The sequence below is a fragment of the Mustela lutreola genome, chromosome 1, assembly GCF_030435805.1.
Source record: "Mustela lutreola isolate mMusLut2 chromosome 1, mMusLut2.pri, whole genome shotgun sequence".
Classification (NCBI taxonomy): Eukaryota; Metazoa; Chordata; class Mammalia; order Carnivora; family Mustelidae; genus Mustela; species Mustela lutreola.
Window position 1 is genome coordinate 77607695 of NC_081290.1, and position 24070 is coordinate 77631764.

Sequence of the window (24070 nt, forward strand, 5' to 3'; positions counted from 1 at the left end):
AATATTCACATAAACATAAAATAAAAAATAATATAATAGGAATGAAAAATATTACTAAAATCTTTCTATTTTTGGTGATTTTATGCTTCCCAACTAAGTAAAAATATAACATAGGGTATGGTCCAGCAATAAAGATCACTGGGCTATATTTATATTTAAAATAATTTGGATAATTCACTTTTTGGCTGACATGATGTCAGAGCTGATTAGATAAAACAATTATTATTTTCAATCATTTTTATATTATGCTTCGATCTTGGTAGTAGTACTTTTGATTTAGGTTTTTTGGAAAAAAAGCTTTTAGACCATTTATCTGTTTATAAGTCTTAGTTTAGCTAAACCTATATAATGTAATCTAAATATACTTTATATTGGACACAATGAATTTCCAACTTATATGATTTGTGATGAGAAATGGAAAAAAGAAAAATGACACCAATTCTCCTTGGAACTTCCTGTTTCTCAAAACATTTTACTTCATATTTATTCTTCTTGACTAGCATAGATTAGAGACAACCAGTAATATATTAGAATTCACCTTTCCTTACAATCTTAACAATTCTTCAAATACCCAGACATTTTGAATATATGAGTATGATGGATATGGGCTTGTGTCTCAATAGTGTGCTTACCTAATTTCCAATTAAATCAATTACTTTTCATATTTACTGGCAGGCTCTTCAGCTTAGCCTAGTTCTTCTTTGAGCACAAGATCAAGGTCACATAATCTTATAAACATGAAGGTGGTCAAACCCCAATCTCTATTCTTAAGGCCTGTTTTTTGGGCTATCATGTTGTCAGCTCAAGACTACTATTCTGCTTGTGTTTTTGAGTTCTCTCAGTATCTGGTAGCTCCATGAAGAAGTCTTTTTTCATTAGTTCTGATTTCACTAGCTTTTTTTGTCTTCCTGTGTCAGGAGCTATGTCTTTCTACTTCCTCACAGGACACTGAGAAAACTAGATTCAAAAACATAATTACACAGCATTACTTCTCATCTTGTTGATTTTCTTGTTGATATCTCTGTGTCTTCTACCTAGACTCTATGCTACTTCAAGTTACAGTCACTGCCTTTTAGGTGTTTATAATTTTAGTGGCCTAGTGATAAATACATTATTAAAGAAATTAGCTATAAAAAGAGAGTGCAATATTTACACACTTTTTTGGTATAGTTACCGGTGCTTCTGTTTCTAACTATACAAATATTCACGGGACACTCAACAAAACATCAAATTGTTTAATTTATTTTCTATTCATTCTCTTGTTAAGGGAAGGATTTCCAACCCATGTTATGAAGATTGCCTGACACAGACATAAAACACTGGGCAGATGAAATTGACAGCAGGTTATTGGTCATATACACTCACAACTCAGGGAAAGAGGGTATTGTATGTTATACAGAACCCTATGATGTTGTTCATGGGAACAGAGTAAGCCAAGGGCTGTGGGAGGTGCCAGGCTAGAGAGTCAAAAGGGTGGTGGGCTCTATTTTCCCATGGAAGGATGTAATTAGCTTATCTGAATAATTTCATCAGCTGTCAGAGAACTATACACATGGATGAGCAGGAATTATATCTGGCCCTTTAGATAACAAGAGTTGTTTGATTAGGGGAACTTATCAATGGAAATAGAGCAGTTAGGCCATTTGAGACTATGCCAATCTTACTAAATGTCAAGGCCCACATAATGCTGACCTTCATTTATACCCTTATACTGCATGAATCTAGATATATGAACTGAGTTTATTTTCATTAGTATTATCTTTATGCTGAGATTAGCAGATTATTGACTCCTAGTATTGGTTAAATTTTCAGTTACCACAAACTAGAAATATTATATAGAATTTTATCAAAATTTTCTCCTAGAGGAGGAGTTTATTTGCATACATTAAAATAATTCATAAATTTCATCAGTATTTGACTCCTACTCAAATTGACTCCTAGTATTGATTAAGTTTTCAGTTACCACAAACTAGAAATATTATATAGAATTTTATCAAAATTTTCTCCTAGAGGAGGAGTTTATTTGCATACATTAAAATAATTCATAAACGTTTTCTTGTTCTTAGTTAATCTTTATAAATCTGAATAAAGTACTCCTGAGTGTACAGAAAACTGCTCTCTGACAGCTGTTGAAAGCTATTAAGGTGAAGAATATATACAAGCTAAAAAAAAAAAAAAAAGGAATCCCAGATGCACATTAGTTATCAAATCAGCTCTATAGAAGTTCTGAAGGAGGACAAGTTAGCAATATTCATAACTGTTCTCTGAACACCATTCAATGAATAAAAGTACCTAAATCTCTAGGGTAATTGAATATAAATAAAACATTTATAGCATTTTTAGTGTATAACAGAGACACAGTAGAAAGAAAAGTTTGCATAATTCAAATTTGGATGATACAATGAATAGTCAGAGGAACACAGTAAGAAGTCCATATACTTGTAAATTGATAAAAAAAAGTCATAACAATAAATGGGTATTGGAAATACATAAGTAAAATCCAGTGGGAATAGTAATGAAATATTTAGTTCATTTTTCTTTTTTTCTGCCGTACTCAGAAGACAAGTACTATTCAGACTAAATTGATTGCTATTTTGATGGATTAAATCTTACAAAGTTAACCAATGTGGGAAATGTTTAATAAGAATATAGTATCTTTAATAGGAATATTAATTTGGGGATATAGAGTATTACCAAACATTTCAAATTACAAAAGGAGCACAAAACGCATATGGAATTATTATCTTCGTATTGAAGATACGAAGATAATCCACACAAGGTCATACACTCAGATACTGAATAATCACCTTTTATATAAATACTAAATATGTAACTAGCTTCAAGTCATTTATTTTGATTATTTTTCAGTCATTCCTCCTATCACTAATACATGAGTGGTCTACTACACATAGGGATTCTGCTAAAGTATTGCAAACTATTACTAATAGAAATGGTTTTTATTGTCATAAAATATACAGTATAATATGAAATTTATGACTGTAGTTCTGAAGTAAGACATCCTGTGGTTAAATGTTCAGGTTGCTTAACATTTCTATCTCATTAAATAGCCCAATAGAGTTTTATATGATGAAGTAATCCTCTAAATCTGTTCTGTCTACCAATACTAAACACTTGAAATGTGATCAGTAAGACTAAAATTTTAATGTTTAATTTTAAGTAATTTATTTATTTTTTTTTTTTTTTAAAGATTTTATTTATTCATTTGACAGAGAGAGATCACAAGTAGGCAGAGAGGCAGGCAGAGAGAGAGAGAGGAGGAAGCAGGCTCCCTGCTGAGCAGAGAGCCCGATGCGGGACTCAATCCCAGGACCCTGAGATCATGACCTGAGCCGAAGGCAGCGGCTTAACCCACTGAGCCACCCAGGCGCCCAATTTTAAGTAATTTAATTTTAAAGATAAATAACCACATGTGGCTTGTGTGTACATAATTGAATAAACTGTAGAACTATTGTAAATATCAAATGGACATAAAGCAGTTAATACAGTGCTTACACCATAATAAATGCTTAATATCAAGTAATTATTAGCATGATGATTAGCATGTTGATGATGATGATGTAGATTTCTTGTGAAAAAGATTAAGTAGTGTCAAAACGAGGAAAATTCACAAAACCATATTGATATTACAGTTTAGTAATAGGTACTGGTTTCTGAATAATCATAAGATAAATATTTACCACTTTGATGTTTATGGTTATGGTATCAAAGTTGAATATATATGCAGTGAGCACTAAAAAAATAACCCACAACTAAAACAAAAACTTTGAGTAGTATCAATATTTCACAAAGATGATGTCAGTTATAAAAACATTCAAGAGCTGGGGCAGAGATTGATATGCATGGAAGGGAAACATGAAAAATTTGTCCCCATTAAATAAAAGGATTATTACAGAAATTAATCCCAATAGAGCAGCAGAATCACTTATATTCCCGAAGTCTTCACACTACATATTTACATGGGTGTAGTGGTATACTGCCTCAAAATGTTCTCCCATGTTATGAATGCCTTCAGTAATTATTAGAAATGGTTCACACTGTGGCACAACTTTGTGCTAATTTTGTAATGTTTGGAAATTATTCATCTTTTGGCAATGATGCTTTCTTTTGGAGTAAAAATATTCTATAAGGTAAATAGATATTTAAGACAGCATGACACCTGGAGTGGTTCATATTTTAACTAGGGATCATTCTTCATAAGAACTTGCACATCGGAAAGGAGAATCACTTTCTGCATCCACACACATTTTCAGTTTGAGAAATATATAAAAAGGAAGTCAATAGAACTCTGTGGATATCTTCAGCAATTTCCTCCAACCACAGTATCTACCATCACCATCTTGTTTTGTGACCCGGAAAAGTGTTCTGTTTGGATGGCATGAAGAGCTCCCTTATCCTTTGGCTTATGTTTGTGTTTTGTAAAACAGAAATCTCCAGAAAGAAATAAGAGGGTCGAAAAATGAATTCCTGCCCAATCTTTTCAGGGCTAAGGAAGGTAAAATTTCCTTTTCTTTCCTTTTCTTTTCTTTTCTTTTTAATCTCTAGAATATCTTCTTGGTAGTCTTAAATATTTTTTATAGCTTTTAGAAGTTTTGTTTATTAAACTAATATCAATTACTTTACCAGAGTGATTTGTTTGCTGCCAGACCCCTCACTGATACAAGAACCAATCTTGGTATGAAATTGTAATTTTTTTAATTAATTGAGAAATTTAAATAAAATATTGGGTGACTTACTGCATGAAGAGACTTTTAAGAATTTATTTGAAATCAGTACTTTTGGGACTGTAATATTAACTGAATAAAGGATACAATTTATTTAAGACAATTTGTAGACAGCTAGATCTTAAGTTAGAAAAAAAAATATGGACAAATTAAAAGAGAAAGACACTGAATAAAATCAAGTAGAAATGAATATTATAGCAAGGCCATCATCTAGATAAGTCTAGAGCAGAAAAGTCATCAGGATATTGAAAATGAGACAAATGATAAATTATGTTTAGAAAGAAGACAAAGTAATTAGTATCATTAACATTTGTAACTACAGGCATAAATAAAATAGAAGGAGAAAGAAGAATAATGAAAACAAAGCTTAGTCATGATAATTTTTAAACATATTCTTTTTTTTTATTACTTTATTCAACAGAGAGAGAGAGAGAGCATGAAAGGGGGGAGAGTTAGAGAAAGAGGGAGAAATGGGTTTCCTGCTGAGCAGGAAATCAGAAGCAGTGCTCAGTCCCTAGACCCTGGGATCATGTCCTGAGCTAAAAGAAGACACTTAACCAACTGAGCCACAAGATGCCCTTTTTAAAATATATTCTCATTTGTTCATATTCCTAGGGCTTCCACATACAGTAGGACAAGCTGCATGGTATTACACTTTAAGTGAAAAGTTAAAATAACAGTGAAAAACAATCATTTGCATATTGACCTATTTTGTAAACCACAAGAGTACATACAAATTAATTTTACTTCCAGATACAGTATAAATACAAATTTTGTGATTATGTATTTATATATTCAGTTTATTCAATGAACTAAAATAATATTCATCTATATCATAATTCTAATCATAACAGCTTTTCCCACCCAACCCAGCTCATCTGAAAAGCCCATATCAGCTAGAAAAAGAAAGCTGGTAGAGAATCAGTGTTGTAAGTTCTTTCACAAATTGTTTTCAGAGATTATTATCTCTTACGCTAGATACCCACAAAATATAAGGCATTCTAACACATAAGAACACAGACTCTGGAGACAGGTCCATAATTGCTATGTGGTATCGGTTAAGTTATATAAGATTTCCATCTTCTTATTTATAAAACAGAGATGGTAGTATTCCTAAACTCTAATGATGTTATGGTTATTAAAACAAAACTTACCTCACATAAAACCACTATAAATATTAGTTATTGTTATTATTTTGGTACTATCACAGAGGGCTAAATTTGCAGACTCTCATGACACACAAGCTTAATTCAGCTCGGAGGTTTACTCATAATTAGCAAAGTACACTAAAGGAGAACCACAACAATGGCTACCATTAATCAATAATCATGGGACCCTAAATTTTTCATACAGAGCTTCCGAAAATCACTTTTCTCCATAAGACACATTTAGGTTCATAGATAGAAGCACCAACTGTTTATGGTACAGGTTAGCAGGGGAGGTGAGTTAGTCCTGTAGTTTCTATTTTCTCAAGTACTGCTAGTCATACCTGGAAAATACATGATTAAAGATAAATGATACTTTTTCTTCCAGCACAGCTATAGCTCATAAGACAAGATGTATACACAATAAACAATCCTGATAGACAAATATGCTCTGCTAAAAAGACTATATATACATATCTATATATATATAGATATATAATTAGTTCACAGCAAAACTTGGAAGACATTATTCCCGTTTGTTCATATATGTAGAGAGAGATATACATATATGTATCTATATATATATATGAATGATATGTATGTTATATATATATTATTTATATATAAAAATAAAATATAGCTATCTTTAAATAGAATGATATGCAGCATGGAAAATGAATGAACTATGGTAATATGTCTTTGACAGATAAATCTCATATACATGCACATAATGAAAAGATGAAAGTATATTTATTGTACAATTTCATCTATCAAAAATTTGAAAGTAGGCAAAACAAAACTCTAACATAGAAAGATGCATATTCAGGTGTAATCCTCATAGAGAAAGATAATAGTACTTTAAGCCCAGAGAGTGTTTTTTGTTTGTTTGTTTGTGGTTTGTTTGTTTGTTTGTTTGTTTAGGGAAAGTGATGGAATTGTTTGGTGGGGAAAAGTGGAATGCTTCTAGGGTATTGAAATACTCTATTTCTTATCTTAAGTGATAATGATAGTGGACGATGTTTTTTCCTTTTGTGAATAGGTTTTTAGGTAATTCATTACACAAGAGTGTTGCATTTTATCCCATTTCTCTGTGTGATTTTTATTTGTCATTAAAAAAGCCATAGCCAATGATAGACTGAATTTACAAAAAAGGAACGAAAGGGTGCTTTTCTTTATTTTTGCAAGAATGGGTGAGCATTATGCACTTAACTGAATATAATTTTTAGTCAAATGTTTTTGGTGTGGAAGGTTGTTTCTGAAATATTGTTTCACTTGGTGGTTTTTATTGAAGGAAATAAACAGATTACTTACTCTACACCAACAGCAAGACAGAAGAAAGAGATATTAAGGAGTCAATCCCATTTACAATTGCATCCAAAACCATAAGATACCTAGGAATAAACCTAACCAAAGAGACACAGAATCTATACTCAGAAAACTATAAAGTACTCATGAAAGAAATTGAGGAAGACACAAAGAAATGGAAAAATGTTCCATGCTCCTGGATTGGAAGAATAAATATTGTGAAAATGTCTATGCTACCTAAAGCAATCTACACATTTAATGCAATTCCTATCAAAGTACCATCCATCTTTTTCAAAGAAATGGAACAAATAATGCTAAAATTTATATGGAACCAGAAAAGACCTCAAATAGCCAAAGGGATATTGAAAAAGAAAGCCAACGTTGGTGGCATCACAATTCCGGACTTCAGGCTCTATTACAAAGCTGTCATCATCAAGACAGCATGGTACTGGCACAAAAACAGACACATAGATCAATGGAACAGAATAGAGAGCCCAGAAATAGACCCTCAACTCTATGGTCAACTAATCTTCGACAAAGCAGGAAAGAATGTCCAATGGAAAAAAGACAGCCTTTTCAATAAATGGTGCTGGGAAAATTGGACAGCCACATGCAGAAAAATGAAATTGGACCATTTCCTTACACCACACACAAAAATAGACTCAAAATGGATGAAGGATCTCAATGTACGAAAGGAATCCATCAAAATCCTTGAGGAGAACACGGGCAGCAACCTCTTCGACCTCTGCCGCAGCAACATCTTCCTAGGAACAACGCAAAAGGCAAGGGAAGCAAGGGAAAAAATGAACTACTGGGATTTCATCAAGATCAAAAGCTTTTGCACAGCAAAGGAAACAGTTAACAAAATCAAAAGACAACTGACAGAATGGGAGAAGATATTTGCAAACGACATATCAGATAAAGGACTAGTGTCCAGAATCTATAAAGAACTTAGCAAACTCAACACACAAAGAACAAATAATCCAATCAAGAAATGGGCAGAGGACATGAACAGACATTTCTGCAAAGGAGACATCCAGATGGCCAACAGACACATGAAAAAGTGCTCCATATCACTCGGCATCAGGGAAATACAAATCAAAACCACAATGAGATATCACCTCACACCAGTCAGAATGGCTAAAATCAACAAGTCAGGAAATGACAGATGCTGGCGAGGATGCGGAGAAAGGGGAACCCTCCTACACTGTTGGTGGGAATGCAAGCTGGTGCAGCCACTCTGGAAAACAGCATGGAGGTTCCTCAAAATGTTGAAAATAGAACTGCCCTATGACCCAGCAATTGCACTATTGGGTATTTACCCTAAAGATACAAATGTAGTGATCCAAAGGGGCACATGCACCCGAATGTTTATAGCAGCAATGTCCACAATAGCCAAACTATGGAAAGAACCTAGATGTTCATCAACAGATGAATGGATCAAGAAGATGTGGTATATATACACAATGGAATACTATGCAGCCATCAAAAGAAATGAAATCTTGCCATTTGCAACAACATGGATGGAACTAGAGCGTATCATGCTTAGCGAAATAAGTCAAGCAGAGAAAGACAACTATCATATGATCTCCCTGATATGAGGAAGTGGTGATGCAACATGGAGGCTTAAGTGGGTAGAAGAAGAATAAATGAAACAAGATGGGATTGGGAGGGAGACAAACCATAAGTGACTCTTAATCTCACAAAACAAACTGAGGGTTGCCGGGGGGAGGGGGTTTGGGAGAAGGGGTTGGGATTATGGACATTGGGGAGGGCATGTGATTTGGTGAGTGCTGTAAAGTGTGTAAACCTGGTGATTCACAGACCTGTACCCCTGGGGATAAAAATATATGTTTATAAAAAATAAAAAAATTAAAAAAAAAAAAAAAAACAGATTACTTACCTGCATCAGTGTAGTTTGTTTCATTGAAATGACCATTTATTCATTTTATAGTTTGAAAAGAATACACATTAAATATTTGGCCATGATTTCAGACTTTTACAATGACTTATCTTTAAATATAATGTCTACTTCATTGGAAGACAGGGGACATTGTTGTCTGTCTGTCATCCATTTCTACATCATTGTTTTGCTGTCTTGTAGTATGAGTGGGTTTGTTTCCATCTCCCATCTCCAAGAAGGGCCATGATTGACTTTCTTTTTTGCAAAGTTGTTGTTTCAAAATCTGGACTTAAATATTTCTAAAAGAAATTAAGACCGGAAGTTTAAATAATGGTCAAAAAAAAAAAAAAAAAAAGAAATGAAGTTTTCCTGGATGGTATGGGAAAGAAATAGGGGAATCTTAAGTTGCAGTATCAATTTTACTACTGCAATATATCCCAACCTGTGGATGAAGATGGCAACTAGAAGAGGGTAGAGTTGAGAACTTTTCAGTGATATTGAGAGTTACTTAAAGTTAATTAGGGCTTTTTAGTTATTTGTGAGATGAAAAAGAGATCTCTGTGGACCCTATTCTTTATGTGAACATGAGACAACAACCTAAATCTCCTTTGTCATTTGTCAGTATGAGTTAGATTTTCTGTTATTTGCAATTAATTACATTTTACCTGATAAACTGAAGACCTGGGTAGTGAATAGGCCATTGTCTGTTATACCTTCATATACATAATATTTTATATCTGTGGATCTTTAAATTATTTGAGATATAATTAAATTTTCAATATACAAAAGTCCTCTTTTATTCACATCTGAACAAAATGGTATAGACAGGTAATGCGTAAACAAATGCTAGTCTAAAAACTGCTGCAGGGGAAATTCATTTCTTAACCTGCAGATTTTGACTTATTTTGTCTTTAAGCCATACTGTAATTTTGATAAAAGGAAATATCTATGTAAAGTAAATATAAAATCTCTTGATATTTCCAAATGGATATAAAGTGTTTTCTATGAAACTGAATAACTGTTGGCATATGTGCTGTTGTTTAGCACAATCTTATAAAATGATATTTATATTATGTGAACCACAAATGTAGTCATTTATTCTTGCTAGCTCTAACATCTCAGATACCATTGTTTAAAAAAATGTAACCATATTTTCTTGCCCCCAAATCCTTACCACATTTCCTCATAGCTCTGTCCCCAGACACATGACCTAATGGAAGACTATCTCATTTGAGCTCACATTGTCTCATTGTTGTATTTTGACAACAATCTGACTATTCAGGAAATATTAGAGATTGCCTTCAGAGATAGAGTTTAACAAAGCTCTTTTGCAAAATCATCATTAAAGCCCAGTTCTTAAAACTAGGCATTGAATGAAGCCAGAGAGCCAGCAACAAAGTAAGTAACTATAGGTATAACCTTGCTCCAAAACGTAGATAAACATTGGAAACTGAACTCTTAGTAAAGATTAATGTATTTCAGCAGAAATATATGCCTCAATCTGAATTGAAAAATTAATTCTTCTAGGATTTGTTAGAAAAGTTAATTGACTCAACTCATAATTAACATATGAAAAGGAAAGGAAAGGGCACTGAAAATAGACCACAAATTAAAGCAGCAAAAGAAGTAATAGAAATAAACCTTACATGTGACAGCCTGTCACCTTCATAAAATAAGGTTGTATGGCAAAAAAGGCAGCCGTAGCAAAGCACCATGACACTGATATTCAAGAGCACACAAATGTTGGTCACATAGACATTTTCTTTGTAAATATTCATGTCATTAATCTTCTTTCAAAAATCACTGAAGTATAAACATGAGCCAGACTTGCATTTGTGCAGAAAGAATACACAAAAAATGAGTGCACAATACTCTAGGTTGCCATCTGTTTACACGTATTATAGCAAGTGTATGTGAAATGAGAGGGAGGCTGGATGTTCTGAATGCTCCGTTTACCTGTAATCTATGTAAAGCTAACAATGTAGCTTAAGAAACTAAGAAACTCATGTGTCTGTACGTATTCTAGCTTTTGCTTGCTTTGTAAAGTTTATCCAAGAATGGGGCTCAAGTGAGATTTACATTCTAGTAATCCTATTTACTTCTATACGTAATGAACTTCTTACTTATGTAAACACATATCCACATCTATGAACAAAGAAGTAATTTTTTGTATACGATTAACAATCATAGCACACTATAAAAATAATGCATATTCATTAATGTGTACAGTTAGCAAACATCTATATGCTCACAGCACTGTGCAAGGAACTAAAGAAAAAAGACAAGTCCTTGCAGACAGACTCATCATCGAGGAGTCAATTGGAATCCTACTGATGCTCTTTTTGGGGTTTTAGCAAAGTATTATTGAGGTAGGGAAGAAGAGAATCTACTTTAAGAAATGGCAAAGGCTTTCTAGAACTTGTTAGACTAGAAATGTCCAGGGCAATCCAGGGAGAAAACCTAGCATATGGACTGCCATATGTGTGAGCTTTTGACAAGTAGTTTATCCTAGCTCTGATATAGTTTGCATAGGTAAGGACAGTAAGATGACTCTGGAGAAATTTGCAGATTCAATCATAAAGTTTTTGTAGCTCCTGAGATGTCTAAAAAATCAAAACAGGTTGAGACAAGATCAAATGTACAGAGGAAACTTTCATTTTAATAGTAATGCTAAAAAGTAAATGAAGTGGTATTGGAAAATGTCAGAGATATCCATATTATTATAAGTGAAATTAGGTGGGGTCGATTAGTAGGTCATTGGTGGTAGTGACAAAGTAAATAGAAATGCCTGAAGAAGGTATTTAGAATGGAGCATCCATGGAATTTCAAATTATATTTTGAAGTCAAGGGAAAAAGAGGCAGTCTTAGGACTATCAAGGTTCTGACGGAGTGCCTGGAGGGTGATGGTAAGGAATACCAACTATAATTTTTTTTCATTTTTTTTAAATTTATTTTCAGCGTAACAGTATTCATTGTTTTTGCACCACATCAAGTGCTCCATGCAATCCGTGCCCTCTCTGACACCCACCACCTGGTTTCCCCAACCTCCCACCACCCGCCCCTGCAAACCCCTCAGATTGTTTTTCAGAGTCCATAGTCTCTCATGGTTCACCTCTCCTTCCAATTTGCCCCAACTCCCTTCTCCTCTCTAACTCCCCATGTCCTCCATGCTATTTGTTATACTCCACAAATAAGTGAAACCATATGATAACTGACTCTCTCTGCTTGACTTATTTCACTCAGCATAATCTCTTCCAGTCCCATCCATGTTGCTACAAAAATTGGGTATTCATCCTTTCTAATGGAGGCATAATACTCCATAGTATTATGGACCACATCTTTCTTATCCATTCGTCTGTTGAAGGGCATCTTGGTTCTTTCCACAGTTTGGTGACCGTGGCCATTGCTGCTATAAACATTGGGGTACTTCTTGTCACTACATCTATATCTTTGGGGTAAATACCCAGTAGTGCAATTACAGGGTCATAGGGAAGCTCTATTTTTAATTTCTTGAGGAATCTCCACACTGTTCTTCAAAGTGGCTGCACCAACTTGCATTCCCACCAACAGTGGAAGAGGGTTCCCCTTTCTCCACATCCCCTCCAACACATGTTGTTTCCTGTCTTGCTAATTTTGGCCATTCTAACTGGTGTAAGGTGGTATCTCAATGTGGTTTTAATTTGAATCTCCCTGATGGCTAGTGATGATGAGCATTTTTTCATGTGTCTGATAGCCATTTGCATGTCTTCATTGGAGAAGTGTCTGTTCATATCTTCTGCCCATTTTTTAATATGATTATCTGTTTTGTGTGTGTTGAGTTTGAGGAGTTCTTTATAGATCCTGGATATCAACCTTTTGTCTGTACTGTCATTTGCAAATATCTTCTCCCATTCCGTGGGTTGCCTCTTTGTTTTGTTGACTGTTTCCTTTGCTGTGCAGAAAATATTTTTTAAGAAGAATTAAAATTAGTTTAGACATCAAACTTATAAATATTGAGATTATAAGGGGACATATATGATCATAATAGATTTTTAGTTAATAATTTCTGAAATTTGAAAATTTGATGAACAGATTTGGCTATTACATAGTGATATTGACATTGCTATATATATATATATATATATATATATACAGCAACTTTAATTTCATATATATATTATATAATATATATTTTATTATATATATATAACATATATATACATACATATGTATATATATAATGATCTTGTCAATTAAAACTAAAAACCTAGACCCATAACTTATGGAGATTATAATTACTATGAAAATAATTTAGAGACTATGTAAAGATAGATCTTTATTATTCAACTCTCTAGTTGAATACTATTATGTAGATATTCTGTGTGGAGAAAGCACTCAACCAAGGAGGGAAAAAAAAATTACACAAGACATGAACTAAATGAGAAATATTTTAGATTTTGCCTACCATCAGAAAAATGTGCTTTACACAACGGGCGAGTTAATCAACCAAGTGCTTTACACCTACTTTTAGAAATAACAAGATCTTTGATATTGTTATCCAAGTCCTATTTTCTTAATTTAATAAGAACTTTCACATTTTAGCAGGCTCACACAATTGTTTATCAACACTGAGAAAGAAAGTAATATTAAAGTCCCAGACATCATGAATAGTATGACTTTGTGAAACATTCAATATATGTTCACTTAAACAAACTCTGTAAACTACCAATAGTACATTAATTTTATTATTATTATTTTAATAGTTTTTTAGGGGGGAGAGGATAGGGAAAAGGAGGGAGAGAATCTTAAGCAGACTCCATGCCCCATGTGGCGCACACATAAAATCTAATTTTAAAACTATTATGAAAGAGTAAAATAAAATTAAAAGAAGGATCATACTGAGAAAATTTCCCTAAGAAATACGTAAAAAAGCACATACTGTAATATTAGCCAGTGATTAAGAAAAATCTAAAGGAACAGATTAGAAATATGAAGACATGTTTCCACATGTATATGGAAATAGTTATGTCATTAACAGTAGAAATAATTTTAAAAAATCATACGAAAAATAAAATAAAGATAAATATCTTCTCACCATATTAAGATATGCATTCTGTGTGAATTATATATATAAATGTGAAAGCTAAAACTATAAAACGTGACAATGACTATGTCTGCTCTTCAATCTGTTCTCCCTTTTCATAGTAAACAACTCAAAAACAATAAAACAGTAAAAGACAAAAATATGGTTCAAATGCAGGCACATAATAAATACATGTTCAAAACTAAATTATAATTTCCAGACACCATTGAAATTAGATATCACCATGTAACCAAATTTTCTTCAGTAAAAAAGAAAACAAAGGTTATGTTCATAAATTCTGGAACAACGCATTTAAGAAACCTGTGTGCACATTTTATCTTCCCTTCCACTGACTGGATAGAGATGATAAGTCCTAGGGGAAGTGTCCAGATTGAGTGCTGTGCAGTGGACCCAAGCCACCTGGATTGTGTCAAGTTCAAATACTATTACCAGCAATAGTGTAGAGCTCCATCCCCCGTCTTTCTGAATAGGTAGAAAATAAATAGAAGTATCACTTTGTTAAGATCCACAAATGACGGTGAATGTTGAGATAGTGAAGGAATATATCCCTAATATAAATGGCTACACAGAAATACGGTGTCTCTTTTTAAATAGTACTGGCAAGAGCTTTCTTTTTCTTCTTTGCAATGCAAGAAGAGTACATATATGTCCAAATAAGAGAAATCCATCCATGTTCCCAACTTACATTGTTGTAGTTTGTAAGTATAGGCTGCCACAGGAGAAAATTATCGTATGATTGAGTAAAGTGACATGAGCTAAACCTACTTTACAACCTCCTAAATTTTCTATATGTGCATATAAGCCTTTAAATAATACATATGCATTTCAATATTTGCATTATGTTCACACACACAAAGGAAACAAACACACAAAGTTTGGATTCACAGCAGAAAGGGAAAATAATGTGGGATTATCAATCTCAAGTCTGATCTTCTGATACAAATTTGTAAATTTATACAACCTCTTATATCTCTTCTTATCTTCTATGGGGAGAGATCTATTTAAATATTTATATTTGTTTTAATTATAAATACTCTGTGACTCAGAAATATATTTCTATACATATATTTTATTGGTAAGCCTGTACATATGTAAATGATTTTTATCTAAGATTATTCTTTGCATTATTAGTTAAAAGTTCAAAAGATGGGAGTTAATCTAATTTGTCTATCTATAAAAACATTATTGGGGTGCCTGGGTGGCTCAGTGGGTTAAGCCGCTGCCTTCGGCTCAGGTCATGATCTCAGGGTCCTGGGAATGAGTCCCACATTGGGCTCTCTGCTCAGCAGGGATCCTGCTTCCCTCTCTCTCTGCCTGCCTCTCTGCCAGCTTGTGATCTCTGTCTGTCAAATAAATAAATAAAATCTTTAAAAAAAACATTATTAAATAATTATGACAAAATCAAATAATAGTATACTATATATTTATATAAAAAAATAAGTCATTTATGTTCTAAAGTAGAAGTTTCCTCAAGGCAAATTACATAATACAAAATAGTACAATGTAGGGCAATATGTTTGATGTGCTATTTTTGGATAAAAGTATAAAGAATCTGAATTTGCTTGTATATACAATAAATAATTTTAAAAAGATTCTTAAGGAGCAAAGTGAATTATCTTCCTTCTGGGGAGAAGAGATGGAATGCAGAAGGAAATAGGCACACTGGAGATTTCAACTGTTCATTTATTTATTTAATTATTTATTTTTTGAATTAAAAATATTTTATTTATTCATTTGAGAGAGAGAGAGAGAGAGAGCACAAGCAGGAGAGGCAGAGGCAGAGGGAGAAGAAGCCTCCCTATTGAGCTGGGGACACCCCCACCACACACATGGGGCTCGATCCCAAGACCCCAAGATCATGACCTGAGCTGAAGGCAGACGTTTAATCATCTGAGCCACACAGGTGCCCCAGATTTTTTAAATATTTGAAGGGGGAAGAGGTAGGAGGAGAAGGAGAGAGAATCTCCCCAGTCTCCAGGCCCAGCATGGAGCCAGAACAGTGCTCATTCTCATGACCCTGAACTCATGACCTGAACTGAAATCAAGAGTCAGACACTTAACCAACTGAGACATCCAGGCTCCCTTAAATGAAATATTTATAAAGACAGGGAAGAGATGGAAAGCAATGAAAATAGTCTTTAAAAAGAAAATTAAAAGTATATTCCCATTACCCAATAATCTGTTTTGGGGTATTACCTTAATGAAAACTCTCCACAGGTCTCCTAGAGGACACCAGGAAGATGAGTTACAAAGGATGTGTTCTATGGGATGCTCTTCTACATGTAGAGGAAAATGTTACTAGTTACACATTTAGCAAAATTAGTAGGTATAAAAACATGAAAAAACAAAACAGAATAGCATCTGTAACACAATTGCATTTTTGTAAATTGAAAATACATTTACAAAAAGTGGCTTTATGTATCTTCCAAGCATATATACTTGAATCAATAGTAAACATGTTAGCATAGGTTTCTAAACTGAAAAGGGAAGACTTAGTGACATATTTCTACATGCCAAAGTACTCCAAAACTTCTTAGCTTAAAATAATAAACATTTTTACTTCTGTTTCTAAGGGTCAGGAATCTAAGAATGGTTTAGTGGGGTGGCTCTGATTCAGGGTTTCTCCTGAGGCCACAGTCAAAATGTGGGACAGCCTTGTAAATATCTAAATGCTTAATGGGAATTAAAGGACCAACTTTCCAACTTTCAAGAACTGCTTGGATAATACAAGACTGTTGGCTGTTGCCCTCAGTTCCTTGCCACATTGGCTTCCTCACTGGGTTTGCATGAATGTGCTCAAGACATGGCATCTGGCTGTCTCCAGTGCAAGCATATTCAGAGGGAAAGAGAGTGAGGTCTTGTATAACAATGTCAAATGGAGGCATAACATTCTGCAATATTCTACAGGTCACGCAGAAGAACTCTTGGGGATGTGGCAGGAGACCATGCAACAGTTGGTAGGCATCATTAGGGGACATCTTTGAGGCTATCTCAGATAGTAAAACTGAAGATCAGAAGCAAGGGAAAAATAATATACAATAGAATAAAACAAAAAAATTAATCTTATCCTGCCTAATACCAATAGTAGCATGGAGTGATATAATTAGCTTGATTTTATGTGCCTAAGTAGAAAGACAAACACACATACAAATGTGTTATGCATATATATGCCTATAACTATTTATCCATTCTCTTATTTGCTAACTTATTATCAATGTGTTTTTTATTACAAATAATGATACAGTGAAAATTTCTGTGTAGCTCTTCTTGTGCATGCAAGCAAACGTTTTACTAAAAGGTAGATACTTATAAATAGAAATGTGAACTTTTGTATGAATATCTCTAATGATGCTAGTTGGCACTAAGTTTCTCTCCAAATTGGACATAATAATGTACAGTCTCACCAGCAGTATGTGAAAGTTCCCATATTTATACTACCTAATTGTGGCACATGTCAACTTTGAATCTGATGGATATGAAATGGAATAATACTGTTTCAACTACTTTTTCCTGATTAGTCCTGAGTTGAGCACCTGTTCACATTTTATTTCCACTTATGTGACTGCTCTTTTTAAGTCTTTTTCCCATTTTTTAAAAAAATTGGGGTTATTTGTTCTTCTATTATTCTATCATTCTTTTTGTAATATGCTTAGAACTCTTGGATCTATACTGACTTGCAATGATTATCTCTAAATCCATGGTTTGTATTACTTATTTTGTGTAGAGTATCTTTTGATGGATGGACATATTCATTGCATGATAGTCTAATTCATGCATTTTTCATTTTATGGCTTATACTTTTGTATTCTGCTTAAGGAATCCTTCCCAATGTTAAGATTATAGAGTCTTCTCTCCATTTTTTAAAAAGATTTTATTTATTTATTTGACCGAGAGAGATCACAAATAGGCAGGGAGGCAAGCAGTGAGAGAGGGGGAAGCAGGCCCCCGCTGAGCAGAGAGCCCTATGCGGGGGTTTTATCTCAGGACCTTGAGATCATGACTTGAGCTGAAGGCAGAGGCTTAACCCACTGAGCCAGCCAGGTACCCCGAGTCTTTTCTATATTTTTAATTCAAGTTTAAAGTATTTATTTTCAGTTCAGTCTTTAATATGTCTGAAACTTAAATTTTATGTGTTGTTAAGATAGAATAGAATTATATTTCACTTTCAACAGTGATAATCAATTGCTCTACAATGATTTTTGAAAGCCCACATTTTCTATACTGCCTTGTTAATGTATTCTCTTACACACTAAGTTTCAATATATACATGTTCTGTTCTGGGTTCTCTTTTTATTCTTCTGGTATATTAACTACAAAACTGCACCAGTAGCATACTATCCAAATTATTGACTTTATGATCATTCTTTATGTCTTTTTTCACTTCCTATTTTATTTTCCCTCATAATTTTTGACAATCCTAAGCCTTTTAGCCTTACATCAACTTGTTAAGTTCCACTTTAAAAAATTGGTTTTTAATTAAAATTTCTTTGAATTTATAGATAAACTATCAGAGGATAGCAACTATAAAATATAGAGGATTTCCACTCAGTGAAGGGATAATTTTCTGTTTGTTTAAGTCTTCTTTTATATTTTCCAGTAGCATTTCATAATTTTCTCTATAAATGTCTTAAATATCTTTCATTACTAAATATCTATTTTCATATCTATTCATATATAATCTATTTTCATTACTAAATATCGTTCATTACTAGATAACTTAAAATTTTTACTGTTATTGCAGAATAGGATTTTTTTATTATTATATTTTAACATTAGCTGTTGTTGGTATATAGAAATGATATTGATTTCTGGATCTTGATCTTATATCTGAAACCTTGCTAAAATTTCTGATCAATTCTTATTGCTTCTAGATTTCATTAGATTACATATGTTCACAATCATATCACCTTTAAAAGACTATTATTACAATTGTTATATTTCATTTACTTTTATTGCTTTCTTATATTACCTAAGGCCTGTAATGTATTCAATAATAGCAGTGATACTCAGTATCCTTTTATTGTTTCTAACTCTAAGGTGTTTCTAAAATTTTTCTTTAAGAAAGATATATACAATGCACTCCATAATGATGAAGCAGGTCTCTTCCAGTTTACTAAGTTTTTCTTCCTAGTTTATGAATACTTTGTATTACAAATGAATGTTAATCTATGTGGATTATTTTTCAAAATCCATATACCTGATTATATAGATTTTAAAAATAATCTGATAAATTACATTATATTGATATGTTTATTAGAAAAATTCTACATTTGATGATGTATAGTCTGCTTAGTAGACATTTATGAATACATTTGCAAATAAGGCTGTTATGTGTGTGCTTAAGCTCTATAAAGCACATAATTTTGGTACTAATTTGATACTAATTTTGATGTCTCATCAAAATGAACTAGATATATACTTCTTTTTTCCCTGGCTTCTAAAATATAGAAATAAAGTAGGAGTTTTATGTTCCATGAAGTTTTGGTAAAAGTTGTGTCTTAAACCACCTTGACCTGGTATTCTTAGATGGATATTTTTTACTATTAATTTCATGATTTGTTTAGACAAGTTTTTCATTACTTCTTGACTAAATTTGACATAATTATATTTGAAATTGACATCTATGTTTCAAAATTTACTGGCATATGCTTTTCTTTTATGATCTTTAAATTCTTTACAACTGTTTTTATCTGTCTTTGACACCTATGTTGAATAATTTAATCTTTATTTTGTAAATTTTTCCTTTTAATTATTTTATCTTTTCTACTTGCTTCATGCTTGTTTTATCCTAGTTTCTTGTCTGATGTAATTATCTTATCAATTTAAAAAACATTATAACTTAAAGGATACTTTCAGATATAGCATCATATCCATTTTGTAAGAGTTGATATTTGATCTTTTCAACTTTATTTATTCTAAACCTTTTTTTTCTAAACCTTTTAACTCTACAATAATTTTCCAATAAGCTATGAATTTCTTAGAATTTTTACATCTGTTTTTACAGGTTTCTTTGAATATTTGTCTTTTTCTGTGAGTGGCCAAATTTTTCTTTCTTTTTTTTTTTTTTTCAGTAGCTCTTCAAGAGTCATACTGGATATGGTGACTCTCACTTCCACTTCCGAATTTGTGAGACCTCATGGCCCCCTTGATTCCTGATCCACATTCACTGTTGGAAGACCAGACTTCTTTCAAACCAAGATAGGCAAGCACATAGCCCCTATCAACCTTACCTCTTGATGCTCTCCTTTGAAATTCCTGTTTGTTTTGGAGGCTTTCCTTTTTATTTTTTACTTTATGAGGTTCCATATTTTTTTAAACTTCTTTTTGATAATAATTTCATACAACACTTTTATTTTATTTTATTTTGAGAGAGCGATCTGTGGGAGGGGCAGAGGGAGAGGAAGAGAGAATCTCAAGTGAACTCTATGCTCAGTTTGGAGCACAACATGGGGCTCAATCAAACAACCCTGAGATCATTTACCTAAACCAAAAACAAGAGTTGGTTGCTTAAATGACTGAATCACCCAGGTACCCCTTTAGACAATACTTATTTGAATTTTGAGAAGAAAGATTTCTATATCTTTATAGAAATAAACAAGCAATAAAAACTTTCCAAACTCTCATATGAAACTTAATTCTGAAACATAGCATGTATTCCTTAAGTGTATGAAATGAAATATTCCATCTGCTTTCTCCTTTCTGTTATTAGGAAAGAAAAGAAAGAAAGAAAGAAAGAAGGAAAAAAGAAAGAAAGAAAGAGAGAGAGAAAGAAAGAAGAAAGAAAGAGAGAAAGAAAGAAAGAAGGAAAGAAAGAAAGAAGCAAAAATGGGTGTCATTTAATCATCATGAGTCTAGAAAATCTTTCTCCTCTGGTACCTTTTAAGAATCTTCTTTTTATTTTGGGTATTTTATAATTTTATTATCAGTCACCTACTTCTGGATTTTAAAAATCTTCTTCAGAAATCAAACTTTCATCTTGAGGATTTGTTTATTTATTAATTCTGAAAAGTTTTAGCCATTATGCCTTTATATATTGCAAGTCTAGTTTCATCATTGAGCTGGTATTAGTCTCTTGTTCTACATAACATATATTTATTCTCTTTCTCTTCCTTTGCCTATTCTGAATCAGGGTCTAAGCCCATGAGGTTGGACTTTCTGGCCCACTTACAATATTAATCATTTTATTTCAAAAGTCATTTGTTTCATACTTTTTAGATTATCAATGTTTTCCTAATTTGTTGTCTTTTTATCTTTTATTTTTTATTGCTATTTATTTGAGACAAGGAGCTCAATGAATCAATTTGCCAAATTGTTTTAATTGAAGTCCCCTAGTTTGCATATTTAAGTGGAGTAGGGAAATTGCATAAGGGACATGTGAATTAAGTTTGAAATTAGAATACATTTATAACAAATATTAGATACACTGATGATAGAATTCAAATTTAAAAATTATTCACATGTTCGATCATTGTACTAAAAATTGTTTAGCAGGAATAGCTGTAGTATTTGATATTATTAATATAGCTAAAAACATGGAAACCTATTCAGTAGTTGATATATTAAAAATCTTGTTTCATTGATTCTTCTCGTACCCACTTAAGCCCCTGGGGATAAAAATATATGTTTATAAAAAATAAAAAATTAAAAGTAAAAATAAAATAAAATAAAATAAAAGTGGTAGGAAATTTTAAAGGAAAAAAAAAATCTTGGTATCTAGTTGCTTAAAAATGCAATATACATTAGTTAAATGTAATGGCTGAGTTCCTATAATTTACCAGAAATTGTGCCAGGCTCTGACAATAGAGCAGTGAATAAAACATCCAGGCAAAAAAATTACTGCACAAATTAACAGATAAATACATATAGAAAATTATGATAAAAGCTATGGATTCAAAAGGGTATATAGAGGGAGGAGGGACTAAAAGAGGCTTGCAATTGGGATGGTCCTTTCAAGACAAATTTCACTTGAATATGGAATGAATGAAGGAGGGTATGCTTGCTAATAATGAAGGCTGGTGTGTGTTCTAGGCCAAAGAAACCATTGGTTCAAAAGTCGTGAGTTAGAAGATAATTGTTATCTTCTTGAAATTAGCTGAAACATAGAGAACAATGGGGAAAGTGACAAGATATGAATTTTAGAAGTGAACAGGACCCTGATCCCAAAAGGGTTTTAGACCATGTTTTGAGTTTTAATTATAGCTGAAGTACAAAGGAAAGCCATGACACAAATTCAAAGAAACAGTTTAAATGATTTTATTCACAATATATTTTTGCTGATATAATAATGCTCTTATTTGATAGATGAATAGCATCAGCTTAGACATGTTATTATAACAACAACAAATATATCTACTCACAGTCATAGCTGTCAGATTTGGATTTTGCTGCCATCAGTTGGGTCAGTGGGATTTGAAAACTCCAGTCCCCCTTTTATTCCTCATTTCAAACTATTTCTTGTTGTCCTGAAAAGTAAAAGAAGTAGGCTAAAATTTCCTGAGGGAAATGGCACATTTTTGTCTAGGGCTGGCCCAGTGTAATAGTTAATTTTACATATCAACTTGACTGGGCCACAGTTTTGGATGTTTTGGATGTTTCTATGAGAATATTTTTCGATGAGACTGACATTTAAATCAGTAGACTTTGAGCAAAGCAGATTGCCTTCCATAATATGGATGGGCCTCATTCAATCAACTGAAGGCCTGAATGGAACAAAAGATTGGTATTTCCAGAGCAAGAAAGAGTTCTGCCAGCAATCAGGTTTCAGAACAGAGCTGCAATGTTGACTCTTCTAGTGTCTAGCCAGTTCACACTATAGGATTTCAACTTACCAGTCTCCATAATCATATGATCCAGTTCCTTGAAATCTCTCTCTCTCTCCATCCTATTGGTCCTGAGAAGAAGGAAGACTGACTGTTTCTGTCTCTGCTTATTGAGTCTTTCACTGGGGCTACAGGAAATAATACTGTATGTTCTGGTATTAAACTCCCCTGCACTGCTCTCCTATAAGAAGTGAGATAGTGTAATAGAATAATTTTATTGGTTTTTTTTTTTTTTTGCTTCTTAATAATTTTAATTTACTCCTTAGAAGATCAACAATGCCTTACTTACCCCAAATATAGTACAGAGAGGCCCTCAGCTGCCAAACTCTGCTACATGACTCTTCCTGAAGTCTTCTCATGTATAGATATATTATGTAAGTACTTTCATTTACACTGTCAATACAGTATCACACTGGGGTCATTCCTTAAGACTATGCTCCACTTAACAAAAAGTAATAATTCTCAGTTTTCAGGACTACTCTTGGAACAATATTTTATTCTTTTCTTTTCCAATTTAATTATAATAATATAATCCTTAAATTATAGGATTTATAGTCAAGCAAGGTCTGCTACCAGAAGAAACTTTTATTCAGTATGATATTACTGACATTATATCAGATACTACTCTAGCAAATTCAGTAAAATTTACATAAGGATAGTTAATTATTTTTCCTTGGGAAATCCATTAAGTTATAGATTTACATTTAAGAGTATTACTTCAAAGTTTCTCTTTAATAAAGGCCTAAATCTAATTAGTTATTTTGATCTTTTTGGTTATACAAGCAGGTATGAGTTAGTGCTATAAACATTTTCATATTTAATCTGAATATTTTTCTGGAATGTGTAATTATTATGTTTATTAATTTTATTCTTATCACTTTGTAAAATGTCAGTTCATTTAAAAAATGATTTTCTGAATTTCATATTTTATATTTTTACCTATTTATTTAATGGCTGACACCTTGCCTTCGACCAAAATAGATAGAAGACAGCTTAAAATACACAATAGTGAAAACTGCTAGCCAAGATTAAAGGAAAAGAAATGATAAAATAAAATGAAGCAAATCTGCATT